General features: G+C 50.6%; 1 protein-coding gene across 7 annotated transcripts in view; it reads right to left on the bottom strand.

Annotated features, from left to right (window-relative positions):
• PPFIBP2 (PPFIA binding protein 2) overlaps nucleotides 1–14503 on the bottom strand; it is a 170079-nt gene extending 155576 nt beyond the window's left edge. For 2 of the 7 annotated variants that reach the window (XM_038568938.1, XM_038568941.1), the window contains exon 1: nucleotides 14332–14502. The gene's annotated coding sequence lies outside the window, so the exon portion shown is untranslated. Of the gene's footprint in view, nucleotides 1–14331 lie in introns of all 7 variants that reach the window. The other 5 variants (XM_038568937.1, XM_038568940.1, XM_038568934.1 and 2 more) reach the window with 4 other exon arrangements.
• Nucleotides 14504–16595: the final 2092 nt, after the last annotated feature.

The raw sequence follows: 16595 nt of genomic DNA, 5'->3' as shown, positions 1-16595 counted from the left end.
CTGTGTTTAGAAGAAAGTTCTTTAAAGAAATAATGAAGTTAAAATGAAGTCACTAGAATGGGTCCTAATCAAATATGACTGGTATCCTTAGAAAGACACACATGGGTACAGAGACCATGTGAGGACACAGGGAAGTGACCATTTATAAGCCTCAGAAGAAACCAACCCTGCTGATACCTTGGTCTTAGACTTCGAGCCTCCAGAACTGTGAGAAAATAACTTGCTGTTGTTTCACCCAGCCAGCCTGTGGTGCCTAGTCGGGTAGGACATGCCCTAGTCTGATCCCAGATGCAATAATCTGCTGGAACAGGGCAGCCTCCTTTCCAGAGATGTGGGGCTCTGTTCCCATCCAGAGGTATCCCCCTTCCCTTTGTCTGAGGAACACTTTACCTTGCATCTTCAGACCTTAAGCAACATGGAGGTAAGGACAGTTCCTAATGGTCCTTTATTTATCTCTGTCAGTCAGCTCTGAGTCGGGTCATGCCCAGGGAGCAAGGCCATTTAGCTAGGCCAGACTGGTATGCTACAAGAAGGAAACCCCCCTTGACTCCACAGCCTGACCAGCTGTCAAGCTGCATTCAAGGAGCCAAGCACCCTGAGCCCAAACATCTTCTCTTCGACCCAATTCAACAACTCTAGTATGTGATGGGGGGGGGAAAGAGAGGCAGGCCCTGGCCCCTAATCTCAGCTCACCCATCCCAAGACACTTGCCACTAGGATTGCTTCTCTCTCCTGACAGCACTTAGGCCAGAATGATTCAGGGATTTCCCAAGAAAAGTACTCTAGGAATCCCCTGTTTGCACACATTTGCCTACAGACCAAAGACAAGCCAGCTAGAGAATTATATAGCAGTAGGTCTCCCCTCTCCGGGCGCCCAAGAGGTCTTGCTCCCAGAAGTCTGTCAGTTGGATCCCCGGGGAGTGGGGGCATCTACAGTAGCTCCTAGGGGCGCTTCTCTCTCTCTCTCTTTCTCTTGTCCTCAAAGTGGAGCTGGTTTCCCATGGGAGACACCCGAGCAATTCCTCAGACTCATAGTGAAAGGCATAGAAAGGGGCCGCTGCAGGGGAAGGCAGCCCCAATGGGAGGCCCCCCTCCATCCCAGCCCGTTCAAACCCTGAGCTCCGGCACCCCATTCCTTATCCCCGAAGGAGAGGAGCGGAGGCAGCAGAGTCCAAGCCTTGCAGTCAAACCCACTTGGGTTTAAATCCTGGCTCTGCTACTGGACAGCTGGGTTGGTTTTTGACCTGGGGTAACATATATTAACCTCTCGGGTTACTGTGTAACGAAGATAATAATGCCTGCCTCACACGGCGGGGCTTGCCAGAGGGTTAGGAGAGAGGACAGGGTAAACCAGCCGGCTCAGGGCCTGGCCCAGGAAATATCCAACACTCTGCCTCTCCCACCTCGGAGAACGCGTCCCTCACTGCACTATTCCAGAAGACAGATTCAGCCAAGACCCCTTACCAGGCTCCAACTGCTGGGGTTAGGGAGGAAAAAATATATATATATATATTTTTATTTTTATATATACTTTTATATATTTATATAAAAATATAAATTGTTTATATGTTATACATTATACAATTATATATTTTTATGATTTTATTTATATTTATATTTATATAAATATAAATATTTTATTATTTATTTTTATATATTTTATATATTTATTTATATTTTATATATTTATATTTTATTTATTTATCTATTTATTTATTTATATGATATTGACTCCTTTTGAGAAGTTCCCAAATCCCTCAGAACCAGCCCCCAAGGCAGCAGACCCTGGGGCCCACACACAGGGTACATGCTCAGAGCCTTCTGTGTTTCTGGAGCAGTAGCTGACAGGCCAGTCCAGGCCAGCAGGTCTTCCAGAGCACAAAGTGCCCTACTGATCTTGTGCTTATTCTTACAGCCCCATGGCACCTTCCTCGGCCATCCCGCCAGTGGCTCCCAGGCATGCCACTCAGGGCCTATGTTGTTTGTGGGCCACTTGGGCGCAGGCTCCTGGCAGAGAAGTCACAGATGGGAGACGAGTTTGGGAGATGCCAAACACGGAGGCTAAAGCTGAAGCTGGGCTCCAGGGCTTGGCAACAGGAAAGGCCAAGTCCTGACCATGCTTGTGGAGCAGGAAGTCCCTGGCCCTGGGCACCAGCAGTGGGAGAGCCCCTTTAACTCAGAGGTGACCCTGATAGAAGATGGTCAGTCGCGTTGGACTGGTGACCCAGAGAGGCTCTGCAGTTGCTCCCAGTGGACATGACACTCTTAGAGAATGCCTACAGCCAAGCAGGTGTCTGCTCCCCGAGTTACTTGGGAGAGGTTTCCATGTGCGATGTGTCACTGCAATGCAACAAGAAGTGTGTCTCGTGGAACCTGTAGAAGCGTTCTCATGACCACCATCCTTCATTCAACTGTCACTAGATTTATTGAAAATTCTCTTTCAAATACAAAAAATCATGACATTTGAGGACTGGATTTGTGACCGCGGAGCAGCCCCTTAACAGTTTTCAAAGCACTCCTGGTTAGTAGGCAGGACATGGAGACAGAGCTTTGTCCCAACCAACATCCCCTGTTAAAACGAGATCCCAAGTCACTGCAGCCCAGTTATAACCCTATCTGCACCCCTGCCTCCCTAAGGTGGTCTTCTCAGGTTTTGTCTCTGGGCTGAGGGGACGCATCCCACAGGGCGGCCGGGAGGAGCCCAGGTCTCCCCCGAGGAAGCAGGGAGCGACTGCCAGGGCCAGGTCTGGGTTCTGAGCTCTGGTGCAGCAGCCGAGCTGAACAGAGGGGATGGGGCCCTAAGCAGGCCTGATCAGCAATAAGGACTGGCTGGCTCTACAACATACTAGAGAAGAACCCCAACTTCAGCAGGCACCCCCCCTCCCACCAGCCTCCACCTGCTCAGAGCCTGAATATGCTGGTGGAAACAATGCTCTCCTTTCATCCAGGCTCCCAGCGCCCACTCCACACTCCTGCATGGCCAGGCTCCCAGCAGCCTTACTGAGCCGTACTGGCCCCTCCTTCCACCCCTACACCCTCACCTGGGTTACTGCGGAGGCTTTTCTGACTCTCATCCCTCACCCCACCCTTCCAACCCTCCGCAGAGCACCATCTCGCTTAATATCCCTTTATTGCTGACACTCTGGAGTACCCCCACGGATGAGGTGGGTTGTAAGCAGCTTGTTACTAATGACAAAGCAGCTAAAGCCAAGAAGCTTTCCGTATGAATTAGAGAAGATTCCAGGTTATCTGGCCCCCTTCTAATATACTTTATTGAAGTGGGTGGAATTCGGCCAAGAAATCAGCAATTGCTTATAGTGCTCAGGAAGTAAGTTTCTATGACACCGTGAACGACTCTGCAACTTCCTACTATTTTAGGGACTTACTTCCAAAGACGTCTCTCTGTGTGTATGTATATAGGTAGTGGGGCTGGCTGTATGTCCTTCACAATCTGGCCATGTCCACCCAGTGCTTCTCACAGGCTAACGTCATCTGACACGTGCAGCCTGACCATATTCCTGCCTCAGCGTGAAGACGACTTAATCTTCGTGGTCAGCTTAAGACTCTGAATAATCTGACCTTTCAACGTGGTGGCAAGATAGAAAGGAAAAAACATGGGCTTGAGCATCAGGTAAACTGGGCCTAAGTCTTATTTCAGCCTCTTGCCAGCTGGGGAACCTTGGAAAGTCACTTTTCCCGAGTCATTTTCCTTCTTGGTGGGGACTTAATAAATGATGATTTCCAATCCCCGGTTCCCATATAACCCCACTCCTCAGTTCTAGCCAAACCAAACCACTGGCTGTTGTCCACGTATGCCCTTTAATTTACCGTCCCTATGCCTTTCTTTGTCCAGCTGTTCCCTCTGCTAGAAATGCCCTGGATGCAGAGAAAAGGGGGTGTCTGGTCTCTGCGTTTCCTTCCAGACACGTTTCAAATGCCGTCTCCTCAGCAAGCCAGGTGCCTCAACCTCTTCTTTCTCTAAATGTTCGCTGTGTCCCCTCTGTGGTTATTATCACCTATTTTGAGGAAGGGGTACACTCCTTAAGTTTGATCCAAGCAGGGGATGTGTCTTACTCATCTCATGTCCCCACCATCACTGTCCTCAGCATAAAGGGTAGTCAGAAAGCATTCAATGACTGAAATAATAAATGAGGTCACACGTCTATTGGCTCCAGAGTGCTTATAATTATGATCTACCTCGGTTCCTAACAGGGGGAGTTGCCCTAGATCCAGTGGGCCCGTTCTGACTTTAGGGCTTCCGTAGCCTCCCTCCCTGCCACTCTGGCCAGGATAGCGTGCCCCTCAGACATCCAACGCTGCTTAACCACAGCACTCTCCATCCTCCACCCACACACCCCACCCAAAACCTCAGCCGACTTGAATAAGGCCCCCACTGCCCACAACCCTTCCCTGGCTCCTCTTGGGGCTAGAAGCTTGCTCTGTGGCCCAGGCTACAGAGTCAGACATCCCAGTGTTGTACCCAACACCTTCCCAGATGGCTCTGTCCTATATCTGCCATCTCCTCTTAGACGCTGTGATCCCAGCACCTCAGACCACGTGGCCCTGGTTCTTCAGATACCAGTATATGCTGTGTTCTGGAAATCTTCAAGGGGTGGCCATGGGTCTATACGAGCCTTCAAGCACCAGTTAGGTGGCTGAGCCAAGGTAGGCATCAGCTGAGAATATCACTTCTTGAGGATCATAGGCCTCAGCGTTTCAGGCCACAAAGTCATTTCCTCAGAGCCTTTCCTCTCTCCCTACCCCTGTGACTGAGCAGGACCTGAGCTTGTGACTTGGGACACAGAAGCTCCTGCACAGCTTTGCGACCACTCTTCCCTGGCCTCCCACCTTCATTCCATCCTATGTTTGCCACAAGTCATCTCTGCTCAGAAGCCAACTGTCCCCACGATCCTGCCTTACTTTAAGTCAGATCTCTCAGCAAATCCTGCCTCCCCTACAATTTCTCAAATTTCTCCCTGTCAATAGTGCTTGGACAACACCCTCTTCAGGTAGACTGTAACACATGCTCTAACGCTGCTGCCTCGCCCCCGAGGTAAGCTTGAATTATGCAGAATTTCTTACATCACAGAATTTCATATGTCCAACTGAAATCTGCCTCCTCTTTAATTCCCTCTCCGGTCACCACCAAGGATCCCCAGCTCTGCCCTCCAAGCAGCACAGAGCAAGATGGCTCCCTCTCTGACCTGAAAAATCACAATCAACAGCCCCAAGTGTCTTCCTGTCAGTCATTAGGTCCTTTCAAAAGACCTAATGTGCTTGCCAGGGACAGACTCCAGCTTTGCAGCATCAAGAATCCCTCCTCCACCTACTCCCAGAGTGCGGTGTGCCTAATCTTGGCCAGTGCAGAAAGAAGTGGGATGATCTTCTAGCAAGGTCTAAAGCCAGGACTTCTACTAATGGAACCAGGCTAAGGCAGCTTATATGGGTTTTTCCACATGGTCAGGTGGGAAACTCACACCATGGATTTTTGGAGCCTACGGGACAAGGACTTTGCACTTCCCCTGCCACATCTCATCAAGCTGGTTTGTGTTCCCAAATCTCTCTGCTGCCTTTGTCCTGTATGTTGGTGACCAGTTGTCTGAAACCAGGCTGTATCCCACCTGCCATGCACTTCTGCCTCTTGGACTTCCTGCTCACCTTCACCATGATGTCCTTTCGTGTCACACTCAGAGGCCCAGAGAATTCTACTTCTCCCTGAAATTTCAGACTAAGCCCTCTAAATGATATAAATACTCATCTTAATGAAATATCTTTTTTTCCAGGCTTCCTGAAAAGAGGATGAAATGATAACAATCCCCTTTGTTGATTACTTAGGATGTGCCAAGTACCGTAATCAACACCTTATGTCAATCATCTCACTGAATCTTTACAGGAACCAAATGAAATAGGCTTATTATTGTTCCCATTGGTCAGATGAGGAGCTTAAGGCTCAGAGAAGCAACAGCAAATCCATGTAGAGTGGGCTTTAAAAGGAGGCCATCTGGTTCAAAGTCCATACGCTAGAGCAAGCAGGGTCCTCAGCGATCAGGGAGGCGAAGTCCTCCCAGTGGAGGAAAGCTGCTGCCTGCCATGCTGGGGGTGGGCAGGGGGCAGGACTCCGTTTCCTCATCCTCAGAAGCAGGACAATAATCCCTGCCTGAGGCATTGTGCAGCTCCAGTGAGCTGGCACAGCGAAAACCTAGCCGGACACACACGGTGCTGGTTGTTGTTACCGGGTGAGCACATTGCATCGAAGAACCAGATGTCTTGGCTGGTCACAGGAAGAGCTTATGTAATAAAACTTTTTCAGGACATCCCACCAAGGTCAGGTGTCAAGAGCCAAGAACTATTCCTTTGCTTTGGTAAAGGGCTGAATTAGAAGAATCTGCCTTTCCTGCCCAAATGCAAATTCTAACTTCTCCCCTCCCCCTACTGAAACCCTCTCTCCTGGATTCCCAACCCCCGACCCCCTACCCCCTCTCCCCAGGCCACTGCTCACCTGCCCGGGTTGCTTACTGAACCTCGATTTCCATACCACATACCTGGTCTGCCGAGACAGCCCCTGTCACCCCAGGATTCCACCCAGCTCAGCATTTGTCTGCTTCCTTTTCACTCTCAAAAGTATCCCAATTTGGACAATAAATTAAATTGAATACTTGGAGTCTTTTTTAAAAATCACTTTAGAAAAAAATTAATTAATTTAAAAATAAATAAATAAATAAATAATCACTTTAGTTCTCTGGCACCTATTTCCCTCCCATTAAATGGGAATAATATGACCCACCTGATGAGACAAGCCCGCTGTAAAACTCACCAAGCTGGAAGCTCCCCCCATCCTTCCTCTCGAAGCAGTTTCTGGGGGGGCCAGTCTATCCACACCTTTGTTGCCTTCATGAAGCAGTGCAATGTCCAGCTGGCTAGCAATGCATGCAGAAACCTCTTTGACTCAAGGCCTTGTGTTGGGGGAAGGAAACTGCTGCCCCTGAAGACAGAGGACTTGCCACCTATGTGTATGAGAATGAACGGTAACTCATTTTTGTTGTTCTAGCCTGAGCTGTGGCTCTGCCCTTCTCTTCTCCCTAATTCCTACAACAGGCCTCCGGGTTCCTCCACAACTCTTTTTTCCTTCCTCCCTCCCTGTCTCTTACACACACACACACACATACACACACACGCATGGACACACATACACTGTTTGTCAACCTCAGGAGTTGCTTTTGGTAAGGCCTTCTGGGCTTTTCTGCCAGAAGCAGGTTGGAGAAGTTTGTTAAGACCTCTTGGGATACCAGTGCAGTCACAGGAGTGGCCCTCCCAGTCAGAGTGGTCGCTGCCCAGCTGAGAGGCCCAGCTACATGTGACTGGTACATTCCAATCACACACACAACTCACTGCGGATTCATGTGTTCACCCGAGAGTCAGGGCAGGAGTTCTGGCTCTGCCCACTGAGCACATTCCCAGCAACCAGCAAGCACTGGTTATCCCTAAGCAGGCAGAGTAACCCTGGGATTTGCATCAATCCTTCCCCGTGCCTGTCCTCATCACCAGGAAGAAACAGATGTACCCAGAGCAGAGCCACCCAGGACCGGCTCAGCAGCTACAGGCCTAGGGAGAGGTTGGGCTACAATGGATTCCCCATAGCCTCACCTAAGTTAACAGTCTGTTCCTGGAGATTTGTCAGAAGGCCCTCCACCCACTCACCTCTGCAGAAGTCATTCTGAGACATGGACAACCCAAATCTCAAGTCTGCGACCTATAGCCGTCCTTGATTCTTCACCATGGATGAGAAGGCTCTGCACACGTTTTGGTATCAGCAAAAATATATAAGTAAAGAACCATGAAAACAAAAACTCAAAAGAAGGCAGAAACTTCCCAGATCCAGCTGCATAATTCAAAAGAGCCACGAGGCTCGACAAGTTTCCCTCAAAGCTGAATCCCAGCATTCCTTGTCTTTGTTTTCATTTGGCAATTACCACATGCCAGCCAATCACCTAAATGTTTCACATGCATTAACCCAGCTCTGCCCTAGCAAACTAAGGTGACCACTGTACCACGCCAAAGGCTGGACCTGTCCCGGGAGGCTGGAGGCTGAAGAGCCTGGCCAGGCAGAAAGATGTGGAAGGGAGAGGTGGGGAGAAGAAACCCAGCCTCAGGGTTACTGAATCTCCAGGCAGCAGTGCAGATTCTAGATAAAGTCTTCTCTCCTCACCTGATAGCTATGGCCCTCCCCCAACCATCTGGATCCCTGACACCGGCCCTACACACACATAGGCCTCTGCTTGGAGCCACCCACCACCCCAGCTCCAACACTACACAGGCAACTTCTTCTGACTAATTGGATGTGTCCCTAAACTTTGCCAGGGGGGGAAACTGGGTCTTAGAATACAACTTTCTGGAGATTTGATAGACTGGTGCTTGTATTCCCAGAAAAACTATTTAATACACATGTACCCATGCTGAGCACTAACAGGTATGAGTGTCCACACCAAAAAGCACTTCTTGCTTCCTATCAGCCCATATATATCTAGGCCGCAGGACAGAAAGGAGGACTCATGAGCCTCCACAGCCACATTGGCACTGGTTACTAGCTGACACTTCCCTTCTGAGTCCTTGACCTATAAGATTCCAGCCTTAGCTGTTCTGTAGACAGAATTCACTCCAAACCTGGGCTCTTTCCCATTTGTCATTGCCTAATGGAATCTCCGTCTGAACCTTCTGGCAACTCTTCTCTGGCCAGCTCACAGTGTTCCAAAGGATAGAGCCCCAGGCCAGAGGGCCAGGCCAGGAGGTCTGGGTTCTGCCACCAACAGCAGGTGACCCTTGATGGGTTCCTTTGGATAGGCTCACCACCCTTGTGTGCATGTGTGTGCATGTATGTTGTGTGTCTTTATATATATATATATATATATATATATATATATATATATATATGATGTAAGGAAGTACCCAAGGCTCTCTTCTGATTCCAAATTAAACCAACCATTCTCACTTCCCTTCCCCCTTCCAAGAATCGCCTCCATGCTCTCATGGTACCAACAATGCCTCATTCTTCTTCCAGCACACTAGTACAAAGTGTCAGTGTCCCATTTGTTGCCTTTCTCTCCCTCAAATCCAGTCAGTCACCCAATCCCGCAGGATTTCTTGACAAGATCACTCCCTCTTCATCTCCACTGCCCCTGCCTTGACTTATATCCTAAGCTACCTCGATGGGTTATTCCAACATCATATTCTCACAGGAAGTTGCTCCCTGTCCCTCCAACCTGCCCTAGGTCATCCTGGAAGCAGAGATTTCACCATGCCTTTTCCACACTGAAAGACCTTCAATGCCATGGGAATAAAATTTCAATTCTTTAGCTTCAGTGTTCAAGGCCTCCCATGACCTCTCCCCAGCCTAAGACTCCAGTCTCACCTCTCCCAGTGTCCCCTCCCACCCCACCCTCTGACTCTAGCCATGTGGGCCACTCCTCATTGGGCTTGTCCTAGTCTTTCAGGTTCTGTTCTCGTTTCTTCCCTCATCTCTGGTGCAAAATAACCTACCCCTTCCCCCCTTTTACTGAGGCACATATTGCAAAACCAGCTAGCTCAGAACCCAGATTTGCCACAAACTCTTCCTGGACATCTGCTAAATGTAGGGCTGCATGCAAGGGCTGATGCAGACAGCCCTAGAGCAGCTCAGGAGCTGGAGCCAGTGTGGACAGACCTGCAAATAGAGTGCCTAAGTACCAGAGCGGGGTTCTCTAATTGAGGCTCTATGTATACACCAGAGAGAAGAGTCCAAGTAACTTGGAGGTGAAGGGCAGAGAGGGATTTCAAGAGTTTGATCTGCACCCTGAAGTTTCAATAAGAGTTCATTCATCTTGCAGAGCCAAGGAAAGAGCTTTCCAGAAAGAGCAAACAATGCATGCAGAGATAGAGAGTTACCTAGGATAGAAACTGGTGAGCTACTCAGTTTGGGGAACAGTGGAGATGCTGTGAGCTACAGTACAGCCAGCCTTTGCAGGGCCTCGAGTGCCAAGCAAGGATGCTACACTTTATCCTACCAAGGAAGCAATCCTATCCCATCTCGTGTAGATCTTCCATCTACAGATATATTACAGAGCCAAGATACCTGCCTACATGGCATGGAACATGGTGATTAAGAGCATGGTGCTTCTGGGACGCCTGGGGGGCTCAGCAGTTGAGCGGCTGCCTTTAGCTCAGGGTGTGGTCCTGGAGTCTGGGTCCCACATCGGGCTCCCTGCAAGGAGCCTGCTTCTCCCTCTGCCTATGTCTCAGCCTCTCTCTGTGTCTCTCATGAATACATAAATAAAGTCTTTAAAAAAAAAAAAAAAGAGCAATGGTGCTTTTGTTTTGTTTTGGTCAAACTTTTTATTTAGTATTCTATAGTTGCTTAGCACACACTTAAATGGTCTTATTGGGGTAAGGGAAAGGAGAGGTTCTTGTAGATTCCCAAGGAAATGTCAGAAAGGCAAAATAGGGACAGAATTATCCATTTGCTTTTTTGGATTTACTGGGTGAATAGCACTTTCCTTACACAAGCATGTGATCTCAGGTTTTTCATTACTGAGAACACTGAGATTTCTATTTGAAGACACCCTAAAATCCTAAGAGTAGCACACCCTGATCACCCTCTAATAGCTAACTTGTTTGTATAGGCAGAAGGATTCACCTCTCCATTTTAGATGGCTAGATGTATGTGGAAGGTCTTAGAATTGCTTTGCCTCATTTACCTGGGAAAAATAAGACATAGGAAGTGGCCTTTAGGAACACTTTTAACTTGAAAAATTACAACACTAGTACACAAGTCAAGTCTTAACACATTTAACATTTGCTTATTTAAAGCAATGTCATAAAGTCAAATAAGATTAAATAGGTTTTACTTTTTTTTTCCCTTCACAAGAACATAAAAACTATGGACGGGCAACCTAAAGGGAAGGATCAGGAAGGGCCAGTTCTGTGTGTGTATAAATGTGCAGGTGACAGAGGAAATGAAAGCAAGAATTATAGAGGCCCACCAAAGTAAGAATTATCTAGAAGCACTAAGTAGAAGTCATCCATTTCCTGAAGACAAAGCGGAGAGTCAGCGGCCCCCCTGGAAAATCGCAAGGCCACAAGGAGATCTGCTTCTGAAGCTAAGCAGACTGCTCCAGGACAGCATCTCTTAGATTATTTACTCAGAGTGTCAGAGATAAGAATGGAGGTCGCGAAGATTTCCCAAGGGTGAACAAGGCCTGGCTTTCACAGTCCAGAAGGGATACAGCCCACCCTTGTGAGACCACCTGGGGATTCTGGAACACTGAGACACAGAGGTGCCATCAAGTGCTGAAACCTAAGAATGATGCCAGAAAACAAAGTGGAACTGCTGTAAGGAGGAAGCAGGAAAAACAGTGACTCAGGACAACACAAAGCTGCCAAAAGTTTGTCTCGTTGTGCCCACTCCGAGTGGTGACACTGTTACATCTTTTCTCCCCCACTCTCCCTCAGGGTCACTTCTTGAATGGGGGTGCACAATCTGGGAATTTAGTACAGGTTTAGATGCCTCATTAGATGCATTCATATTAGCTGCTCCTCATATTTTGCGAGAGGGGATCTGCTGGAGGATTTGAAGTAGGGAAGTATCATGAACAGATTTGCATTTCAATAAAAAAATTTTTTTTGATGGCCACGTTAAAATCAACTTCCAAATTTTACATCAAATGTTATAGCATAATTGAACTCCAATAAAAAAAATCTTTTTAATTAAAAAGAAACAAAAAGTTATAGCATGAAAGGCATGCCATTCTTCCCCAAAGCTGAATTCTCTCGGAATAGTTTCCCCCTCCTCACTTCTGGAATGTGTCCAGTCAGTCTAAAAGACAGAACCAGGGGCAGCCTGGGTGGCTCAGCGGTTTAGGGCTGCCTTCAGCCCAGGGCGTGATCCTGGAGACCCGGGATTGAGTCCCATGTCGGGCTCCCTGCATGGACCCTGCTTCTCCCTCTGCCTGTGTCTCTGCCTCTCTTCTGTGTCTCTCATGAATAAATAAAATATTAAAAGAAAAAAAAAAAAAGAACCTGAGCCTCTGGCCCATGAGTCTACCTCTCTAGAGTCTCTCCTACCCGTCCCACTCTTTCAGGCCCAATATAGGGCCTGACCTTCAGTGTCCTAACTGGCCCCTCGGCCCCAGTGTCTGTCCCCTCTGCTCACTCCTTTCCAGGCTCTGCCGCAGTAGGCTTGAGCAGGCCACCTTAGCTTTCATGAGAATCACGTGGGGGAACCTAGGAACACCATCCCAGACCCATTTCATTCCAAATACTTTTTAAAAAAATTTTTTATTGGAGTTCAATTTGCCAACATACAGTATAACACCCAGTGCTCATCCCACCAAGTGCCCCCCTTCAGGGCCCATCACCCAGTCACCCCAACCCCCCGCCCACCTCCCTTTCCACTACCCCTTGTTCATTTCCCAGAGTTAGGTGTCTCTCATGTTTTGTCATCCTCACTGATATTTTCATTCATTTTCTTTAAAAGCTCCCTAGTTTACAAGTCAGGTCCCACCCCTGACATAGGAATCAGAATCTGCATTTGAACAAGACCCTCCTGGTGATTCTTAAGCTCTTTATAGGTTGAAAAGCTCAGCTCTAAGGTGTTGCCTGACCATTCATTCCACAAATATTTACTGGATTTTCTCCACTGCAGGCTAGGGGTTGGGACGGTCAAGGGCCAAGGTCCCGGACTTTGAGAAGCTCATCGAAACTTCAGTCAATCCCTTGCTTAAAACCTGCCATTCGCTCCCACGCTTTCCAATTCCAGACTTCTGCCCCTGACCTTCATGGCCCACTGGGGCCATGCTTTATCCTTGTCACCAGCTCTACCGTCTAGCACTCACCCTGAGAACCCAGTTGGACCACTTGCCACTTCTCACAGCTAGCTGGTGCTTGTCAGCTCTCAGCCCAGGCCGTGCTCTACCCGCCTCTGCCTGGAGACACCCAGGAGAAATCCATCACACAAGTCACCTGCTTCTTGAAATTTTCCCAGACCTTCTTTGCTCAGATGAAAGGCAGGAATTCCCAAAACTCCTTGCTCTTCTTCCCCCCTCCGTGGTACTCGCATTCTGCTGAGTTTTAAAGCCAGCACACCTGCTGGAGCTACCCCAGGAGAGACCAGGATTCTGTTTGTCTCCTCAGTAGCAATAAGCTAATAACTGGCACATCATCAAATCTCCAAGTAAGAAGAAGAATACATGCATTACAAAATCATGGATGACTGCAGTAAGTGAGCCATTCACTAATCTCTCTCATTTCCCACTTCAAAGTCGTTTGAATATAAATTTAAGAAGAATAGTAATGGGCTGCCTTGCCAGCCCAAAAGAGAAATAATCTCTAAATAATTTTTTTGTTTTCCATACTCAAGTAATAATCAAAGACCGAACATACTGAAGATGAATTCTGTGCACGGCCAATTACCTCTCTGTAGTTGGACATTTAAACTCACAAAACGCAACATGAAATTTGGAAACACTTCAGATTTGTATTAGAATCAATTAAGGCACTGGGAAAGAGACAGATGAAGAAAAGGATTTGAAGCAGACCGAAATATGGAAAGAGGGACCGACCTGACGACCTACCCAGCTGCTCTAAAAGTAAAACTACAATACTCTGGGTTTGTTTTTTAAGAGGATTAAGGATTTGGTTTGCTAGAATGCCTGTTTCAATCCTCTGCAAACTTCGGAAATGCTAGCTTTTAAATCTATAATCTTATTTTCATTCGAAGAAAAACTGCAGGTCTGGAATTGGGACGTCATGAGGGAGAGGCGGAGCCCACTTTCCAGCAAAACCTTCCCCATCTGGCTGTCTGCTGGGACGCGGCGGCTTGCGATTTGGATGGGCAGGCTGCATTTTCGCAATTAGAGTATAGAGCGGGCCTCAGCCAAGGCGCTGCATCCGCACACGCCCGGACGGCTGGGCCTGGGCACGCAGACCCTAAGCCGCCCGGCCGCCGTGGGCTCTCGAGGTTTCGCCGGTGCTTCAGCGACGTGCGGCTCTGACCCTCCTGCGCATCTCCAGGGCCACGCTGGCACCTGCAGGGGCGCGGATTGTCCGTAGGTCCCGGGCTGGGTGGAAACTCGGAGCAAATCCACGGGAGGTTTACCCTCCTCTCAGTTTTCTGGCCGGAGAAGAGCGAGAGGGTCCCTGTCCTCGCGCCTGGGACACGCTCGGGGGCCCTTCCTGGCGCTGCCTCCCACCCCTCGGGTGGTTCTTGAACCTGGGGGCTCTCGGCTCCCCAGGCAATGCGCCCGCGGGGGCTCCGGGTCCGGAACGCGCGAGGGACCTGGGGCGTGGGGAGAGCCCACTGACCTGGGTGCGGGGCTCCTCTCCGGGCGGCTCAGGTGTGCGGGCCGCTCCCGTGTCCCTCCCACCTCCGAACATGAGAGCCGCGAGCCGAGCTGCAGGCCACTGACCCACCGACCGACTGACCGACCAACCAGCCGACCGAGCGGCGGCGGCCGGGTCTGGAGCCCACGTGACGGGGCGGGACCCACGGGAGGCTCGTCCCGGAGTCCCCGCTTTCTCCCGCCCTCCTCCCCCGGGACCGCCCCCCAACTCCCCTCCCCTCTCCGGCTGCGCGGCTGCCCGCAGGGACCCGTCCGCCACCGGTTCCCTTCCCTCGGGGACCTGCCTCGTCAACCCCGCCCCTTCGAACCTGCCTGCGCCGCGTCCGCCCAGCCGCGGCCCCGCCCCCCCGGCCCCCGGGCCGCGCTCGGAGTCCGCAGGCCCCGCCCCCCGGGCCGCGCTCGGAGCCTGCAGACCCCGCCCCCCGGGCCGCGCTCGGAGCCCGCCCCCCCGCCCCCCGGGCCGCGCTCGGAGCCCGCCCCCCCGCCCCCCGGGCCGCGCTCGGAGTCCGCAGGCCCCGCCCCCCGGGCCGCGCTCGGAGCCCGCCCCCCCGCCCCCCGGGCCGCGCTCGGAGCCCGCCCCCCCGCCCCCCGGGCCGCGCTCGGAGCCCGCCCCCCCGCCCCCCGGGCCGCGCTCGGAGCCTGCAGACCCCGCCCCCCGGGCCGCGCTCGGAGCCCGCAGGCCCCGCCCCCACTAGGCCCCGCCTCCCACGGAGCCCCGCCCCCTCCTGTCGCCTCCCCCTCCAGCACCCTTACGACCGCGGGGAGACCGACTGGCGGTTCCCGGCACTAGTGCTGCCAGTCCCCCCGGGCTTCTCCAGCCCTGCGGCACCATTCCCGGCCGGCCGCAGGAAATGCAAACGAGGAAGCAGAAAAGCAATTTGTATCGAGAATTGCAAAGAGAAGCCACAGAAAAAAAACACAGAGGCGCGCTCAGCGCAGCAGCCCTTTGGCTGTTCGGACGGCCCGGACCCGTGCGATGCAGTCCAAATCGAGGTTGTCCCGAGGGCAGCTTCATTCCCGGTATCTGAACAACAAACGCGGAGTTTGGAAGGCTCTGAGTCACCCTAGAGTCTGGCTGCGCTTGAACCCCGCGACCTGGGGTGGAGATCCCCCTAGTGGTCAAGCCCCAACCAAAGACACTTGCGCCGGGTCTGTGAACAAGAAGCACTTCCCTCTGCTCAGCACCTAGACGGGGTTCCACAGACGGGGAAAGCTTTGGCACCTGTGACCACAAGAATGGGTCCTGGAGACTCAGTCCAACACCTTCCCCCAGCGTATGGCCTGAATCCCCTCTAGTTGTACTGCTAGATTGCTGCCTTGCCCAGGCCTCCCGGGCTGGTTGCTCAATTCAGCTGATTTAAAATCCCTGTGGGCCGTGGATGGTATCCGCACCACAGACTCTGGCATAGTCCCCAGCTCTGGCAGGAGTCACTACAGCCCTGACCTCAGTTTTAATCTACATTTCTACAGGCTGGACAAATTCCACAAGGCACATCTTTTTTCAGATGACCTGGTGGTCTGAAATTACCAGTATGCCCAGAAGACTTTTACATGTGAACAGAACTTAAGCCACCTCAGCAAATACGAGCCTCTGGTCACTGCAGGAACCTGGCCAGAAGCAGACCAAAGGCAAAGCCAGCAGAGGAAGGCTGAGGCCCACAAGAGTTGTGTTACAGCAGGACACCCTTCGGTTCTCTTTCACTTCCTTAAAATAGCAGCAGAGGCTTTTGTAGACCTAGGGCTACAGTTCACATGAGTTCATGGGCGTTTCCAAATCCCACATGTTATTGCCCCAATGGACACGCTGCCCTAACCTCAGCCCCTAGAAAATGTTAATCTGTCTTAGAACTATACAACTGCTTTTTAAAAATTACCTTAAAAAATGGAGCAAGTCCCTGGCTCTCAAGCATCTTACACCTTGGAACCATTTTGAGGGGAGGAGGCTTAAAAAATAACTGTTGTCTGGGTCCTACCTCCAGAGGTCTGGGAGTAAGCCTAGTATTAGGATTTTTCAGAGCTCCTCAGGTGATTCTCATGTGCAGTCAAGTTTAAGAACTGCTGCTACAGGACTTAGAGACTTTCATTCTGACCAATACCCAATAAGAGACCCCAGAACTCAACAGTTTACATGAAAGAAGCCCAAAAGCGTGTTCGTGGCCCTGCATGCTGTCCTACCCTGGCTCCCAGGAGACAAAGTGCCACATTAACAGGGAAACAATGTCTTGA

Source organism: Canis lupus, chromosome 21 (genome assembly GCF_011100685.1).
Source record: "Canis lupus familiaris isolate Mischka breed German Shepherd chromosome 21, alternate assembly UU_Cfam_GSD_1.0, whole genome shotgun sequence".
Taxonomy (NCBI): Eukaryota; Metazoa; Chordata; class Mammalia; order Carnivora; family Canidae; genus Canis; species Canis lupus.
The sequence above is the reverse complement of the archived record's forward strand: the minus strand, read 5'-3'. Positions and strand labels throughout refer to the sequence as shown.